The sequence below is a fragment of the Hyperolius riggenbachi genome, chromosome 1, assembly GCF_040937935.1.
Source record: "Hyperolius riggenbachi isolate aHypRig1 chromosome 1, aHypRig1.pri, whole genome shotgun sequence".
In the NCBI taxonomy this organism is placed as follows: domain Eukaryota; kingdom Metazoa; phylum Chordata; class Amphibia; order Anura; family Hyperoliidae; genus Hyperolius; species Hyperolius riggenbachi.
In genome coordinates this window covers 479,269,970-479,284,823 of record NC_090646.1, presented here as the reverse complement: position 1 = coordinate 479,284,823, position 14,854 = coordinate 479,269,970, and the positions used below count along the sequence as shown (strand labels likewise).

The 14,854-nt window shown below is 48.0% G+C and overlaps 1 protein-coding gene across 1 annotated transcript in view; it reads right to left on the bottom strand.

Annotated features, from left to right (window-relative positions):
• RIPK3 (receptor interacting serine/threonine kinase 3) overlaps positions 1 to 5,205 on the bottom strand; it is an 87,095-nt gene extending 81,890 nt beyond the window's left edge. The window contains exon 1 of the mRNA XM_068271527.1: positions 5,137 to 5,205. The gene's annotated coding sequence lies outside the window, so the exon portion shown is untranslated. The remainder of the gene's footprint in view (positions 1 to 5,136) is intronic.
• Positions 5,206 to 14,854: the final 9,649 nt, after the last annotated feature.

The window sequence follows — 14,854 nt, the reverse complement described above, 5'->3', positions numbered from 1 at the left end:
AGCGTTGCTATGCAACGCAATAGCCTTAAATTCCGCCTCCCTGCGCCATGACGTCATCTGACGAAGGCGTGGAACGCCGAAACGCGTCATGACGTCCTAGGCGCAGGGCAGCTGCCGACCACACTCCCGTGTACCCCATCCCGCTGGCGTTACTTGATCCTCGGATTACCACTCTACTGGCCATAGTGTGGAGGAGGCCAGATTGGTGAATTTACATCTTGGACACGGTGATACACTATATTGTGATATGCTCTGAATTATTTTTAACATTGTAAGTTTTTAATTGTCTTTGTGCGAGAAAGCATAATTAAAAAAGTTAATGCACCAGAGAGCGCTCCTCTCCTCTTCCTTTTTCTGTCTTACCAGCACACTTACTCTTATCCCAGAGTAAATCAGGAGCAGCACTCATTGGTGGCTTAACGACTTTATGTGGATATACCTACTGATTGAGCGCAGTGGGAACACGCTTTGAATTGTTACCTATCTAATCTATACTGAGGGCATATACCTATCTAATCTATACTGGGCCATATACCTATCTAACCTATACTGGGGCAATACCTATCTAATCTATACTGAGGGCATATACCTATATAATCTATACTGGGCCATATACCTATCTAACCTATACTGGGGCATATACCTATCTAACCTATACTGAGGGCATATACCTATCTAATCTATACTGGGGCATATACTTATCTAACTTATACTGGGGGCATATACCTATCTAATCTATACTGGGGCATATACCTATCTAACTTATACTGGGGGCATATACCTATCTAATCTATACTGGGGGCATATACCTATCTAACCTATACTGGGGGCAACAATATAGGCTACCTATACTGGGGGGGGGGGGGGGTCTATAGCTGGCTACTTATACTGCAGGCACCTATACCTGTCTCCATGTTGGGGGCACATTTTACGCCCTCGCCCTGGGTGCAATTTAGCCTAGAAACTGCTAGTATTTGGCTTCACCCACATCATGTTTTGGCCATACCCACTTTTCTCTGCGGCGCGCACGCCGCTTTCTTTTGAGGTAAGGCTATTCATTTTTTAGAAGCGGCGCTTCTTTCGTGGATGGGGGCCTCAAGTTTTGGACTGCTTGGGGCCACCAAAACCTTAGCTGCACCCCTGGCACCTTAATCCAAAATGAAGCTGGCTTGTCAAAATGTGCTTTAGCATACCTCAAAGGGCTCTGTTTGTGCTGTGGGCGGAGAAAAGACTTCCTGTGCATACAGTATCTCCTTGTGTAAAGTGCGCCGAATGGTTGAACGATGCACAGTGACTCCATCTGCAGCAAGATGATGTTGTAGGTCTTTGGTGCTGGTCTGTGGGTTAACTCTGACTGTTCTCATCATTCGTCGCTTCTGTCTATCTGAGATTTTTCTTGGTCTGCCACTTCGAGCCTTAACTTGAACTGAGTCTGTGGTCTTCCATTTTCTCAATATGTTCCTAACTGTGGAAACAGACAGCGGAAATCTCTGAGACAGATTTCTGTATCCTTCCCCCTAAACCATGATGGTGAACAATCTTTGTCTTCAGGTAATTTGAGAGTTGTTTTGAGAACCCCATGTTGCTCCTTTTCAGAGAAAATTAAAAGAGGAGGGAAACTTTCAATTGACCAACTTAAATACTCTTCCTTATAATTGGATTCACCTGTGTATGTAGGTCAGGGGTCACTGAGCTTACCAAGCCAATTTGAGTTCCAATAATTAGTTCTAAAGGTTTTGGAATCAATAAAATGACAACAGTGCCCAAATGTATGCACCTGTCTAATTTTATTTAAACAATTATTGAGCATTTTCTGAAATGCAATAAACTTCATTTCACTTCTTAACCAGCTGAGCGGTCTGGACGAGCTCAGCTCGTCCAACACCGCCAGCGGCTGCCGCTCAGGCCCTGCTGGGCCGATTTTAATGAAATAAAAAGCAGCACACGCAGCCGGCACTTTGCCAGCCGCGTGTGCTGCCTGATCGCCGCCGCTCTGCGGCGATTCGCCGCGAGCAGCGGCGAAAGAGGGTCCCCCCAGCCGCCTGAGCCCAGCGTAGCCGGAACAAAAAGTTCCGGCCAGCGCTAAGGGCTGGATCGGAGGCGGCTGACGTCAGGACGTCGGCTGACGTCGATGACGTCACTCCGCTCGTCGCTATGGCGACGATATAAGCAAAACAAGGAAGGCCGCTCATTGCGGCCTTCCTTGTTTATTCTGGGCGCCGGAGGCGATCGGAAGATCGCCTCCGGAGCGCCCTCTAGTGGGCTTTCATGCAGCCAACTTTCAGTTGGCTGCATGAAATAGTTTTTTTTTTATTTAAAAAAAACCCTCCCGCAGCCACCCTGGCGATTTAATCAGAACGCCAGGGTGGTTAAAGTGATACTTAAGTCAAATAAAAAACGTGTTTTACTCACCTGGGGCTTCCCTCAGCCCCCTGCAGCTGTCCGGTGCCCTCACAGCATCGCTCCGATCCTCCTGTCCCCGCCGGCGGCTGCTTCCGGTTTCGGCGACAGGCTGGGAACGCGAGTGATTCTTTGCGTTCCCAGCCACAATAGCGCCCTCTATGCTGTTATTGCGGCAAGAAGGTCGCAATAACAGCATAGAGGGCGCTATTGTGGCTGGGAACGCGAAGAATCACTCACGTTCCCAGGCTGTCGCCGAAACAGGAGGATCGGAGCGATGCTGCGAGGGCACCGGACAGCTGCAGGGGGCTGAGGGAAGCCCAGGTGAGTAAAACTAATTTTTTTTATTTGACTTAGGTATCCCTTTAAATATAACTGTTTCTCCTATATGATATATTTAACTGAAATTTTTTATCATAACTACCAAAGATTTATGCAGGAAAATCATGACGATTAAAAACGTTGCCCAAACTTTCGCATCCCACTGTATCTCAGAAAAAACTCCACATATATAAGTAGATAAATACTTGCTCTACTTACATAACATCTGTATTGCACTGTCACATTTTGATTTTAGCGATTTTTCTATAGTAAAAGAAGAGAAAATCCTTCTCAGTAGTGTTGTCTGGATCATGAACGATTCGGATCTTTGATCCGAATCTCTTTTGTGAGTCAAATCATCCGGATCATCAAAATGAACAGATTCGGATCAAAAGGGGTGGAGCCAGGAGCGGCACGCCCCCCTCTCTAAGCAGGCACCGGGGTCCTAGAAGCAGAGTGGAGATGGATCGCTCAGTTGGAGGGGAGCCAGCCTTGCAGGGACAAGTAGTTGGGAGAGGGGACATGGGTGCCACTGCCAGATATGTGTGGAGCACACTACTGGCTGCAATGTGCTGCTGATTATAGGCTGTCTGTTGTAGTTGTGAACAAATGGGAAACTTTTGGCTGAGAAGCACAGCTCAGTAACTCTACAGACAGAGTGCTGGGTTGAATGAATGACAGGACAGGCACTGTGATTGTTGTGCAATATGATCCTCCAGCACTCTGCCCTAAACAGCTGCACTTATCTTCTCCCTAAATTTATAATGTGTTCCAGGGGAGAAAAGGGGAATGCTTTCTTTCACTGTGAGACGTTTGCATTCAGAGTATACAGATGAACATATACGGTAGGCGAAATATATGTAAAGCATATGATTGCAATTGGGTATTGTGAGCAAAAACAAATTTCTGCTCTCTGCTCACCCCTCTTCGTTCACCTCCTCCCTTCTGTTCACTCCCTGCCCATCTCTATCCACCATCTCCCCTTCTCTATCTGTCCACCCCCCTCCCCTTCTCTGTCCGTCCACCCCCCCTCCTCCTCTTGTCTGTCCACCCCCCTCCCCTTCTCTGTCTGTCCACTGCAGGAAAAGTCCTGTCCTGCTAGTCATTTCACCCCCCCCCCCCCATTGCTTCCCTAGTAAAATGATCCGAGATTTAGATCAAAGATCTGGATCTTTTCAATGATCCGATTCGAATCATCGGAATCATTGAAAAGATCCGAACTTCTCATCTCTACTTCTTAGGGATTTTCCATTTTGACTGTGTCTATCTTGAAGCCAATCCTGACATCATTTCCTCCCTTCAGGGGCCCATACACTGGTCGATTTCAGCGTTCGATCAATCGATTCGAAAGGCCGATCAATCAATTTGCGGCCGATTTAGATCGATTTCATCTATCTGACAGGATGGAAAATCTAGGTCGATCTGCTGCTGGCAGCAGATCGATGGCCCATAGAGTTGCATTGGATCTAATGGTGCAGTAATGCCTTTATGCTGGGGATACACGGTATGACCCGGCGGCTCGATTACCCGCCGGATCTACTCCTGCCGCCGCCCGGATCGATTCCCGCGTCCCAGCCGCCGTCTGGATCGATTTCCGCGTCCCCAGCCTACTTACCAAACCACAACCCCTGCCATACAAACAAACCACAACATCTTGGCATACCCCCCTTAAGCTTATTGGTGGACAGAGGTTGTGGCAGTTTACCCATACCTTCCCTGACAAGATGACAACTCTGCACAGCTGCACTGAGGTGAGGCAGCAGAGGTCACATGATCACTGCTGTTAATACCCACATGAATATATATCTATTTTGTATTATTTTATTACAATGCTAATAGAAGGGGAAGTGAGCCAGAAAAAATAATAGTACATTATGAGAAGGAGGACTATGACTGCTGCTGAATGAGCCTAAATGCAGTAAGCAGGAAAACGACTTTTAATTCCTGGTGGTTGCTAGGGTTTTGTGTGTAAAGATTAATAAAAGCATAAACTGCTGCAGTCAAAGAAAATACAATAAAAGATTACCCAATACAATGAAAGATTGCCCATATGAAGATCACCCTATTTGTATCATATCGTGGCAAGTTTTCTATGTTTGCTCTCCAGATAAAGAACTTCTTTAGTACACAGTGCAAATCGCAACCTGTTAAACAAGGACAGGAGCATTTTCAGTGTAATCTACATAAACAGGGGCAGTGGCTCCTCCGAGACAAAACTTCACATACACTGCCGGAGCAGACTGCAGACTGAACAGGAAGTTCTAATCTCACACACTAACTTTTCATTCAGCCACTTTTCATCTGTGCTCTGAAAAACTAGCTGCTGAGAGAGAAAGTTACACTGTCTCAGCTCCATACGCATGGTAAACAATAGGTGTAAGCCAAGCGCCAGATTAATTCATGGACACAACTCACCTAATTATGTGTGCTGCACCATGGTTGTCCTGTGCGGGCACGTCACTGTGAGGAAACATCTGCTCTTCCTGAAAGGGGAGTTACTACTGAGAAGGACGCCTTCCTTCTGGAGACAGACACTGCTCAGCATTGTGTGCATAACAGGGCAAACCCAGGATTTCCAAGGAGGGAATTCCTGAAAGAACTTTTACAGCACTTTACAAAGTATATTTTCATGTCACTGACTGTCCTCAGAGCTCACACTCTAACCCTACCACAGTCATAGACTAATGTCCTACCATATTATGTATTTATAATGCACTGACATCTTCTGCAGCACTTTACAGAGTACATAGCCATGTCACTGATACTGACTGTCCTCAGAGGAACTCACAATCTAATCCCTTCCATAGTCATAGGCCTCGATTCATAAAAGTGCTGTCGGGAAGGTAACGTCGAGCGGGGAAACACCGCTGTCGGTATTTCCGCCTTCAGGGTGGTAATTCATAAAAATTTTGCTAGTTGTGACAGGCGTGCGGAGATATTCCGCTGTAGGCAGGCGTTAGGCTGTCGGGAGACATGCGGAAACAGGAGAAGCAGGCGGAATCCCTCCGTGCGGTGTTCTCTCTGCAGCTGCTTGGGAGGTCTGTCCCATTCACTGCAATGTATTCCGCACGCTTCTCGCCACATCAGAGGTAGCGGTAATACCCATCCGCATACCGCTACCTCTAATCTTTATGAATTGACATTTGTTACTTTTGCTATGATAATCACCGCGCAAGGCGGTGATTGATCACTCTGCTCGCGAATGTCGGCTTTTCATGCGGAAAAAGCCTTTATGAATACAGATTTTGCTGTGTGGTCGGTAAAGTGAGCAGTTTTCAGCATTTCCGAATGCGGGAATGCTTTATGAATCGAGGCCATAGTCTAATGTAAAACCATATTATTATTATGTATTTATATAGCACTGAGATCTTTCACAGCACTTTACAGAGTATATTGTCATGTCACGAATGTGCTACCACATTATTATATAGTGGATGGATGAGAGAGACAGATCTTAGTGCTATATAAATACATAATAATAATAATAATAATAACATGATTGGACATTAGACTATGACTATGGTAGGAATTAGATTGTGAGCTGAGGGACAGTTTGTGACATGACTGTGTACTTTCTAAAGTGCTGCAGAATATGTCAATGCAATATAAATAAATAATATGGTAGGACATTCGACTATGGTAGGATTAGGTTGTGAGCTCCTCTGAGGACAGTAAGGGACATGACTATATATTCTGTAAAGTGCTGCAAAGTATTAAAGAGAACCCGAGGTGTGTTTAAAGAATGTTATCTGCATACAGAGGCTGGATCTGCCTATACAGCCCAGCCTCTGTTGCTATCCCAAACCCCACTAAGGTCCCCCTGCACTCTGCAATCCCTCATAAATCACAGTCGTGCTGTGAGGCTGTGTTTACATCTGTAGTGTCAGTCTCAGCTGCTCCCCCGCCTCCTGCATAGCTCCGGTCCCTGCCCCTGTCCCTTCACTCCAATCAGCAGGGAGGGAAGGGATGCAGGCGGGGACCAGAGTTCTGCAGGAGGCGGGGAGAGCAGCAGACTGACACTATAGAGATAAACACAGCCAGCTCTGACAAGCTGTTTGTCAGCAGCGTGGCTGTGATTTATGAGGGATTGCAGAGTGCAGGGGGACCTTAGGGGGGTTTGGGACCTCTGTATGCAGATAATATTCTTCAAACCCACCTCGGGTTCTCTTTATGTATTAATATAGCATGGACGTCTTGTCCATGCTATATTAATACATAATGCTATATTAATACATAATAGTAATTATGAGACAAAGTCCTGGCCTTGCAGGATGCATTAATATACTTTTACACCTCTTTATACAGTAATAAATTGCTGGTACATAGTCTGTCCTTTGTCTTAATTTGTTTTAATTACTGTATTTTAACAATAACACAGAGTCTATGGTAAGTATATAGTGTGGGGTATAGTACCATTCTGTAGCTAGGCCTGTTTTTAACTTTGAGTCTCAAGCAACCCAAAACCAGAGGCGTAGCTATGGAGCTGTGGGCCCCAGTGCAAGTTTTACATGGGGCCCCCAAAGCACTCTATACATAACAATTGATACGGCGCACCAAAACCTGCCAAGGACAACAACAGTGACAGAGGTGCAAGAAGGGGATGGGGAACAGTTTGTTAATGATTACTACTATTTAAAGCATCTATAGACGTGATTATTACCAACACAGGGCCAATAGAGAGCTAATATTGTGCTTGAGGGAGGGCCCCTCTGGGCCCCCCTCTGACCCAAGGGCCCCGATGTGATAGCTACCTCAGCAACCCCTATTGCTACGCCACTGCCCAAAACTACACTTATACAGAACTTATACTTACTACATCAGTCAATACCCATTGGTGCTGGATAATGGGTTTTTAATAACAATAAAAAATTATATCTATCTATCTATCTATATATATATATATATATATATATATATATATATATATATATATATCTCTACCAACTGTCCCTCTTTCGGAGGGACAGTCCTTTGGGAACCAAATCCCCTTGTATCACTTTCTTCTTCATTTGTCCCTCTTTCAAGACTGATGTACAGATCCATGTTAATATATGTATTTGTCAACTGAAAAATGTGTTTACCTGACTCTAAATTTTGTTCTCGTCAATCAAATTGATCTGTTTCTTATTTCCAAATATTAACATGAGGAAAAAATAAATCACAACCTTAACGTGAGAGATATGGAGGCTGCCAGATTTATTTCCTTCTATGCAATACCATCTGCCAGATTCTGCCTGGCTGCTCTGCTGATCCTCTGCCTCTAATACGTAGAGCATATGCAGATCAGGTGTTTCTGACATTATTGTAAAATTTGACAAGAGTAGCTGCATGCTGGTTTCTGGTGCTATTCAGACACTAATGCAGCCAAATAGATCAGCAGGGCTGCCAGGCAACTGGTATTCTTTAAAAGGAAATAAATATGGCAGCCTCCATATCCCTCTTGCTTCAATTGTCCTTAAAGGGGAACTGAAGAGAGAAGTATATGGAGACTGCCATGTTTATTTCCTTTTAAGCAATACCAGTTGCCTGGCAGCCCTGCTGATCCTCTGCCTCTAATACTATTAAGGTGCGTACACACGCACTACGGCCGCCAACAACGGGACTGTCAGACCCTCCCGCTGGGTGGACTTTCAGGCGACAAAAGCGTGTGTGTACGCGCTGTCGGCGGACTGATAAGGCTGTTTCTGAGCGATCCGCTCAGCGGATCGTTCAGAAACTGCCGACAGTGTGTACACACGTGCTACTGTCGCCTGAAAGTCCGCCCAGCGGGAGGGTCTGACGGACCCATCGTGGCGGCCGTAGTGCATGTGTACGCACCTTTAGCCAAAGCCCCTGAACAAGCATGCAGCAGATCAGGTGTTTCAGACTTTAAAGTCAGATCTGACAAGACTAGCTGCATGCTTGTTTCTGGTGTTATTCAGATACTACTGCAGAGAAATAGACCAGCAGGGCTGCCAGGCAACTGGTATTGATTAAAAGGAAATATATATGGCAGCCTCCGTATACCTCTTACTTCAGTTCCCCTTTAATGATGATAGAAAGGACCAGTCTGGCATGAATTATAAAACTACATCTTTTCATTCTGAATTCACTCTGTCACTTTGAAAATGTCACTCTGAAGAAATGGATAATTCTTAAACCAGTTACACAGGCACTAGGCGAGTCTGGCATCAGCTATAAATGATGTTTCCCCTTTAGGATTATAGTCACTTAGAACCTAGATCTAAACTCTCCACTAAGGCCTAGTGGTGGCAAAAGTATTACTTGAGATCATTCTTCTCCAACAGCCTCCCAGAGTTCCAAGCTTTCAATGGACTGGGGATAGTCCAATAACCACTCAATGTAAAGAAATGATTAGATAACGCAAATCTTGTCCAGTTCTTTACAACTTACTGGAATTAACCACCTGCAACAGGATAGTCTAAAGGTGGCCATACACTGGTCGATTTGCCATCAGATTCGACCAACAGATAGATCCCTCTCTGATCGGATCTGATCGGATTGTATGGCTGCCTTTACTGCAAACAGATTGTGAATCGATTTCAGCATGAAACCGATCACAATCTGTGGTGGTGATGGTGCTGCCGCTGAACCCCCCCCCCCCCCCCCACACACACACACACACACACACATTACCTGCTCCGGCCGGCGCGAGTCCCCCTCTGTTTTCTTCCCTGCTGGGTTCCGCGTTCCAGACCGGCTGGCTTCACTTCTTTCTGTCCGGGGAAGTTTAAACAGTAGAGGGCGCTCTACTGTTTAAACTTCCTGCCGGGTCAGGAATAGAGATGTCGCGAACCTCCGATTTTCGGTTCGCGAACCGGGTTCGCGAACTTCTGCGGAAAGTCCGGTTCGCGGAAAAGTTTGCGAACCGCAATAGACTTCAATGGGGAGGCGAACTTTGAAAAATAGAAAAAATTATGCTGGCCACAAAAGTGATGGAAAAGATGTTTCAAGGGGTCTAACACCTGGAGGGGGGCATGGCGGAGTGGGATACATGCCAAAAGTCCCGGGGAAAAATCTGGATGTGACGCAAAGCAGCATTTTAAGGGCAGAAATCACATTGAATGCTAAATTGCAGGCCTAACGTGCTTTCAAACATCTTGCATGTGTATACATCAATCAGGGAGTGTAATTAGAGTACTGCTTCACACTGACACACCAAACTCACTGTGTAACGCCCCGCAAACAGCTGTTTGTGTAGTGACGGCCATGCTGGACTACTGCGCAACATGGCGAGATTGCTCTTCCTCACTCAGTGATGTCAGGTAATGTGTGACTTCCTTCTCAACTTTCCATGGCATTGTTAAAAAGCTTACGTTTTGTTTTTAAATTACATTTTCTACTTGCTGTGTACTTGTTCAGTACCGCTACAATGAGAATCCTGTGGAGGCGGGCAAGTCTGCCATTGTGACCCCGGGTAATGGCCAGGGAATGAGGGGTTTGAATCCGGTGTGGAGCCTGAGCAACGGCTACCACTACACATCCAAGGAGGGCAGCGGGCAGGCATGCACGCCCGCCCGCCCTGAGGTAGTGACCAAAAATAACAATACAGGAGGAGGACTTTCGTGGCCCTGCTGTGTATTTGAAATGAATGTACTTTAAATCCTTTAACGACAACCAGTTATGGTGGGCAAAGATGACACCACATTCCTTTCACGAGAATCATATGGAGGCGGGCAAGTCTGCCATTTGTGACCCCGGGTAATGGCCGGCGAATGAGGGATGGAATCCGGTGTGGAGCCTGAGAAACGGCTACCACTACACATCCAAGGAGGGCAGCAGGCAGGCATGCACGCCCGCCCCGAGGTAGTGACCAAAAATAACAATACAGGAGGCGGACTTTCGAGGCCCTGCTGTGTATTTGAAATGAATTAACTTTAAATCCTTTAACGGGAATCCGTTATGGAGGGCAAGTCTGCCATTGTCACCGCGGGGAATGAAGGTTGGATTCCGGCCCGAAGTGGGAGCCTGCTGAGACCCATGCTGTAGCTGCCCTGACCGTGCTTTGCAGACCAGGCATCTGTGGTCAGATGGACCCTTGAGCCAGCGGAAGACAAACCAAGTCGAAAGCATTTGCCAAGAATGTTTTACGGAGGGCAATTTTTGTTGGCATTTTTGTAAATTGTTTGAAAATGTAGATGGTTGTATTTTTAAATTGTTTGAAACTTTAGATGGTTGTATTTTTAAATTGTTTAAACTGTATCCATTCAAGTGCAAGTTATGCACTGACTGCCAGGTATAATGTGCAGTCACAGATGCAGTGAAAGGTATGCAGTGACTGCAAACAGCCGTTTGTGTAGTGACGGCCGTGCTGGACTGGTGCGCACCATGACGAGAGTGCAGGTGATGGTGGCTTTTCAGCCCATATGCTCGCCCGGCTGATGTAGCTGAATGACAGAACAGTGACTGTCCAACTGATCAAATTTGGTCTGACCACAATGAAACAACAACCTTATTATCTTTGGTGTGCCACCCCCACCCGAGACACTTATATAGCCGGCGGTCATTGCTTCATTGTGATACGTAAGCCCCTTCACCGCGGCAAGGTAATGATCACGAAGGGGGATGGGCACATGTACATGCCTTTTGTTTTTTGTTGCAGCCGCCTGCAGTTCAGCCATAAAAATTAGGCAGGCATGTGCATGCCCAAGAAAAATGAGTATAGCGGCCGCTGCCAGCAGCGGCCTTAAAAATTCTAGAATCCGCCTAGAGTCCTGGACCCTGGTGGTGGTGGCGGCGGAGAAGGCAGTCAAATGGCCTGCAGGCAGAGATGCTGTCTGTGGGGACTGACTTGGTCTTTGGTCGTGCAATAGCCCTCAGGGATCCATGCCTCGTTCATTTTGATAAAGGTCAGGTACTGAACACTGTCATGACTTAGGCGACTTCTCTTCTCAGTGACAATGCCTCCAGCTGCACTGAAGGTCCTTTCTGACAGGACGCTTGCGGCAGGGCAAGAGAGAATTTGTATGGCAAATTGGGACAGCTCTGGCCACAGGTCAAGCATGCGCAACCAGTAGAGCAAGGGTTCATCCTCGCTGCTCGCAGTCGCAATGTGTACATCCACACTTAAGGCCAGGTAGTCGGCTACCTGCCGGTCCAGGCGTTGGTGGAGGGTGGATCCCGAAGGGCTACTGCGAGGCGTCGGACTAAAGAATGTCCGCATGTCCGACATCACCCCGAGATCGCTGGAGCGGCCTGTCCTTGCCTGCGTGGACTGGTGAGGAGGAATACTGCCAGTGGTACCTTTATTGCGTTGTACTGTCACATCACCCTTAAATGCATTGTAAAGCATCATTGACAGCTTGTTCTGCAAGTGCTGCATCCTTTCCGCCTTGTGTGGAGTTGGTAACAGGTCTGCCACTTTGTGCCTGTACCGATGGTCTAGTAGCGTGGCCACCCAGTACAGGTCATTCCCCTTGAGTTTTTTGATACGGGGGTCCCTCAACAGGCTGGACAACACGAAAGAGGCCATCTGCACAAAGTCGGATCCAGACGTACTCTCCATCTCCTTTTGCTCTTCCACAGTGACGTCACGCAACTCCTCTTCCTCCCCCCAGCCACGGACAATACCACGGGAACGTGGAGCAGCAGAAGCCCCCTGTGACGGCTGCTGCGGTTGTTCTTCTGCCGCCTCTTCCTCCTCCACAGAAACACCTTCCTCATAATCATCCGAGTCTGACTCCTCTCCTTCCCCACACGACTCCTCTTCTTTCTCCTCCTCCCCCCTCTGTGGTGCCGCAGGTGTTGAAGAAACCTGTGGTTCAGCTGAAAATTGGTCCCACGACTCCTCCTGCCGTAGCTGTTCCTGTTCCTGCTCCTCCACAGCTTCATCCACCACTCTACGCACGGCACGCTCCAGGAAGTAAGCGTAGGGGATCAAGTCGCTGATGGTGCCTTCAGTGCGACTCACCAGGTTGGTCACCTCCTCAAACGGCCGCATGGTCCTGCATGCATTTCGCATCAGTGTCCAGCTGTTGGGCCACAACATCCCCATCTTCCCAGATTGTGTCCTTCTACTGTAGCTGTACAGGTACTGGGTGACGGCTTTCTCCTGGTCTAGCAGGCGAGAGAACATGAGCAGGGTGGAATTCCAGCGAGTCGGGCTATCACATATCAAGCGTCTCACCAGCAAGTTGTTTTTCCGCTGAATGTCCGCAAGCCGTGCCATGGCCGTATAAGACCGCCTGAGATGCCCACACAACTTCCTGGTCTGCTTCAGGACGTCCTCTAAGCCTGGGTACTTTGAGACAAATCTTTGCATGACCAGATTCAGCACATGTGCCATGCAGGGTACATGTGTCAGCTTTCCCAAATTCAAAGCGGAAAGGAGATTGCTGCCGTTGTCACACACCACGTTGCCGATCTCCAGCTGGTGCGGGGTCAGCCATTGCTCCACCTGTTTGTTAAGAGCAGCCAGGAGAGCTGCTCCAGTGTGACTCTCCGCTTTGAGGCAAGACATGTCTAAAATTGCGTGACACCGTCGTACCTGGCATGCAGCGTAGGCTCTGGGAAGATGGGGCTGTGTAGCTGGAGAGGAAGAGGAGATGGCAGCACCGCTAGAGTTCAACTGACACTCAGCCAAGGAGGAGGAGGAGGTTGACATCGAAGAGGATGTAGCTGGAGGAGAAGGAGAGGAGGTGGCAGGAGGCCTGCCTGCAAGCCGTGGAGGTGTGACAAGTCGGTCCGCTGCGCAGCCACATACTCCCTGCTTGCTGCCATCGGTCACCAGGTTGACCCAATGGGCTGTGTACGTAATGTAGCGGCCCTGCCCGTGCTTGGCAGACCAGGCATCCGTGGTCAGGTGGACCCTTGACCCAACGCTGTGTGCCAGAGATGACACCACTTGCCTCCCAACTGCACGGTAGAGTTTGGGTATGGCCTTTTGTGAAAAATAATTGCGGCCTGGTATCTTCCACTGTGGTGTACCAATGGCCACAAACTTACGGAAAGCCTCCGACTCCACCAGCTTGTATGGTAATAGCTGGCGAACTAATAGTTCCGCCACGCCAGCTGTCAGACGCCGGGCAAAAGGGGGACTGGCAGACATTTGCTTCTTCCGCTCAAATACTTCCTTCACGGACAGCTGGGTACTGCTGTGGGCAGAGGAGAAGGAACCGCTGAAGGGAAGAGGCGGTGTGGAGGAGGGTGGCTGTGAAGGTGCAAGGGAGAAAGTGGATGAAGACGATGCACCTGAAGGAGGAACAGGAGAAGGAGGGTGGCTTGTCTTTTGAGGGGTGCTGCTTTTCCTCAGGTGTTCTTCCCATAGCTGTTTGTGCCTTCTCTCCAGGTGCCTTCGTAAGGCACTTGTCCCTACGTGAGGGTTGGCCTTTCCACGGCTCAATTTTTGCTGGCAGAGACAACAGATGGCTTTGCTCCGATCTGAGACACACACGTTAAAACATTTCCAAACCGCTGAGCCCCCCTGGGGTGATGGTGCTACGGTGGCATCAGCAGCTGACGTTGAAGGGCATGTTGGCTGGCTGGCCATAGCTGGCGATACATGGCGCTGGACACTGCCCCCAGCTGTTTCTGAGGACGAGCTCCCTCTGCTTCTATCATGGAGTCGTCTCCTCCTACTCCTCTCTGGCTCCCCCTCTGAACTGTCCCCCTGGTCATCTCCTCTATTGGGTACATACGTGACATCCGTATAATCGTTATCATAATCCTCATAATAATAATCGCTTTCCTCAGACACCTCCTCAACTGCCCCAACTTCAGGTGGATCATCATGCCCCTTCTCACACATTATGTCCACACTATCGCCACCTAACTCAGACGTATGAGGTGGTGTACCTGCACCTTCTTCTTGTTGCAGTAGTGGCTGGGAATCAGTGATTTCACCACCACCACCACCAAATAACTCCTGCGAAGTGTCAAATGCAGTGGATGTGGCGCTTGTTGTAGCGCTGGTGGCTGCGGGAGATGAGGTTTTCTGTGTTAAATACTCAAGCACTTCCTCACAATTTTGGGAAGTGATGGCACGTGCCTTCTTCTGAGCACTGTACTTTGGTCCAGGTCCGCACGAAATCACAGCAACACCACCTCGCACAGACCTGCCAGTGCCAGGTGGCCTTCCTCTGGGTCTGTCTCTACCTCTTCCTCTACCTGGTTTGTCCATTTTGGCCATCTCGGG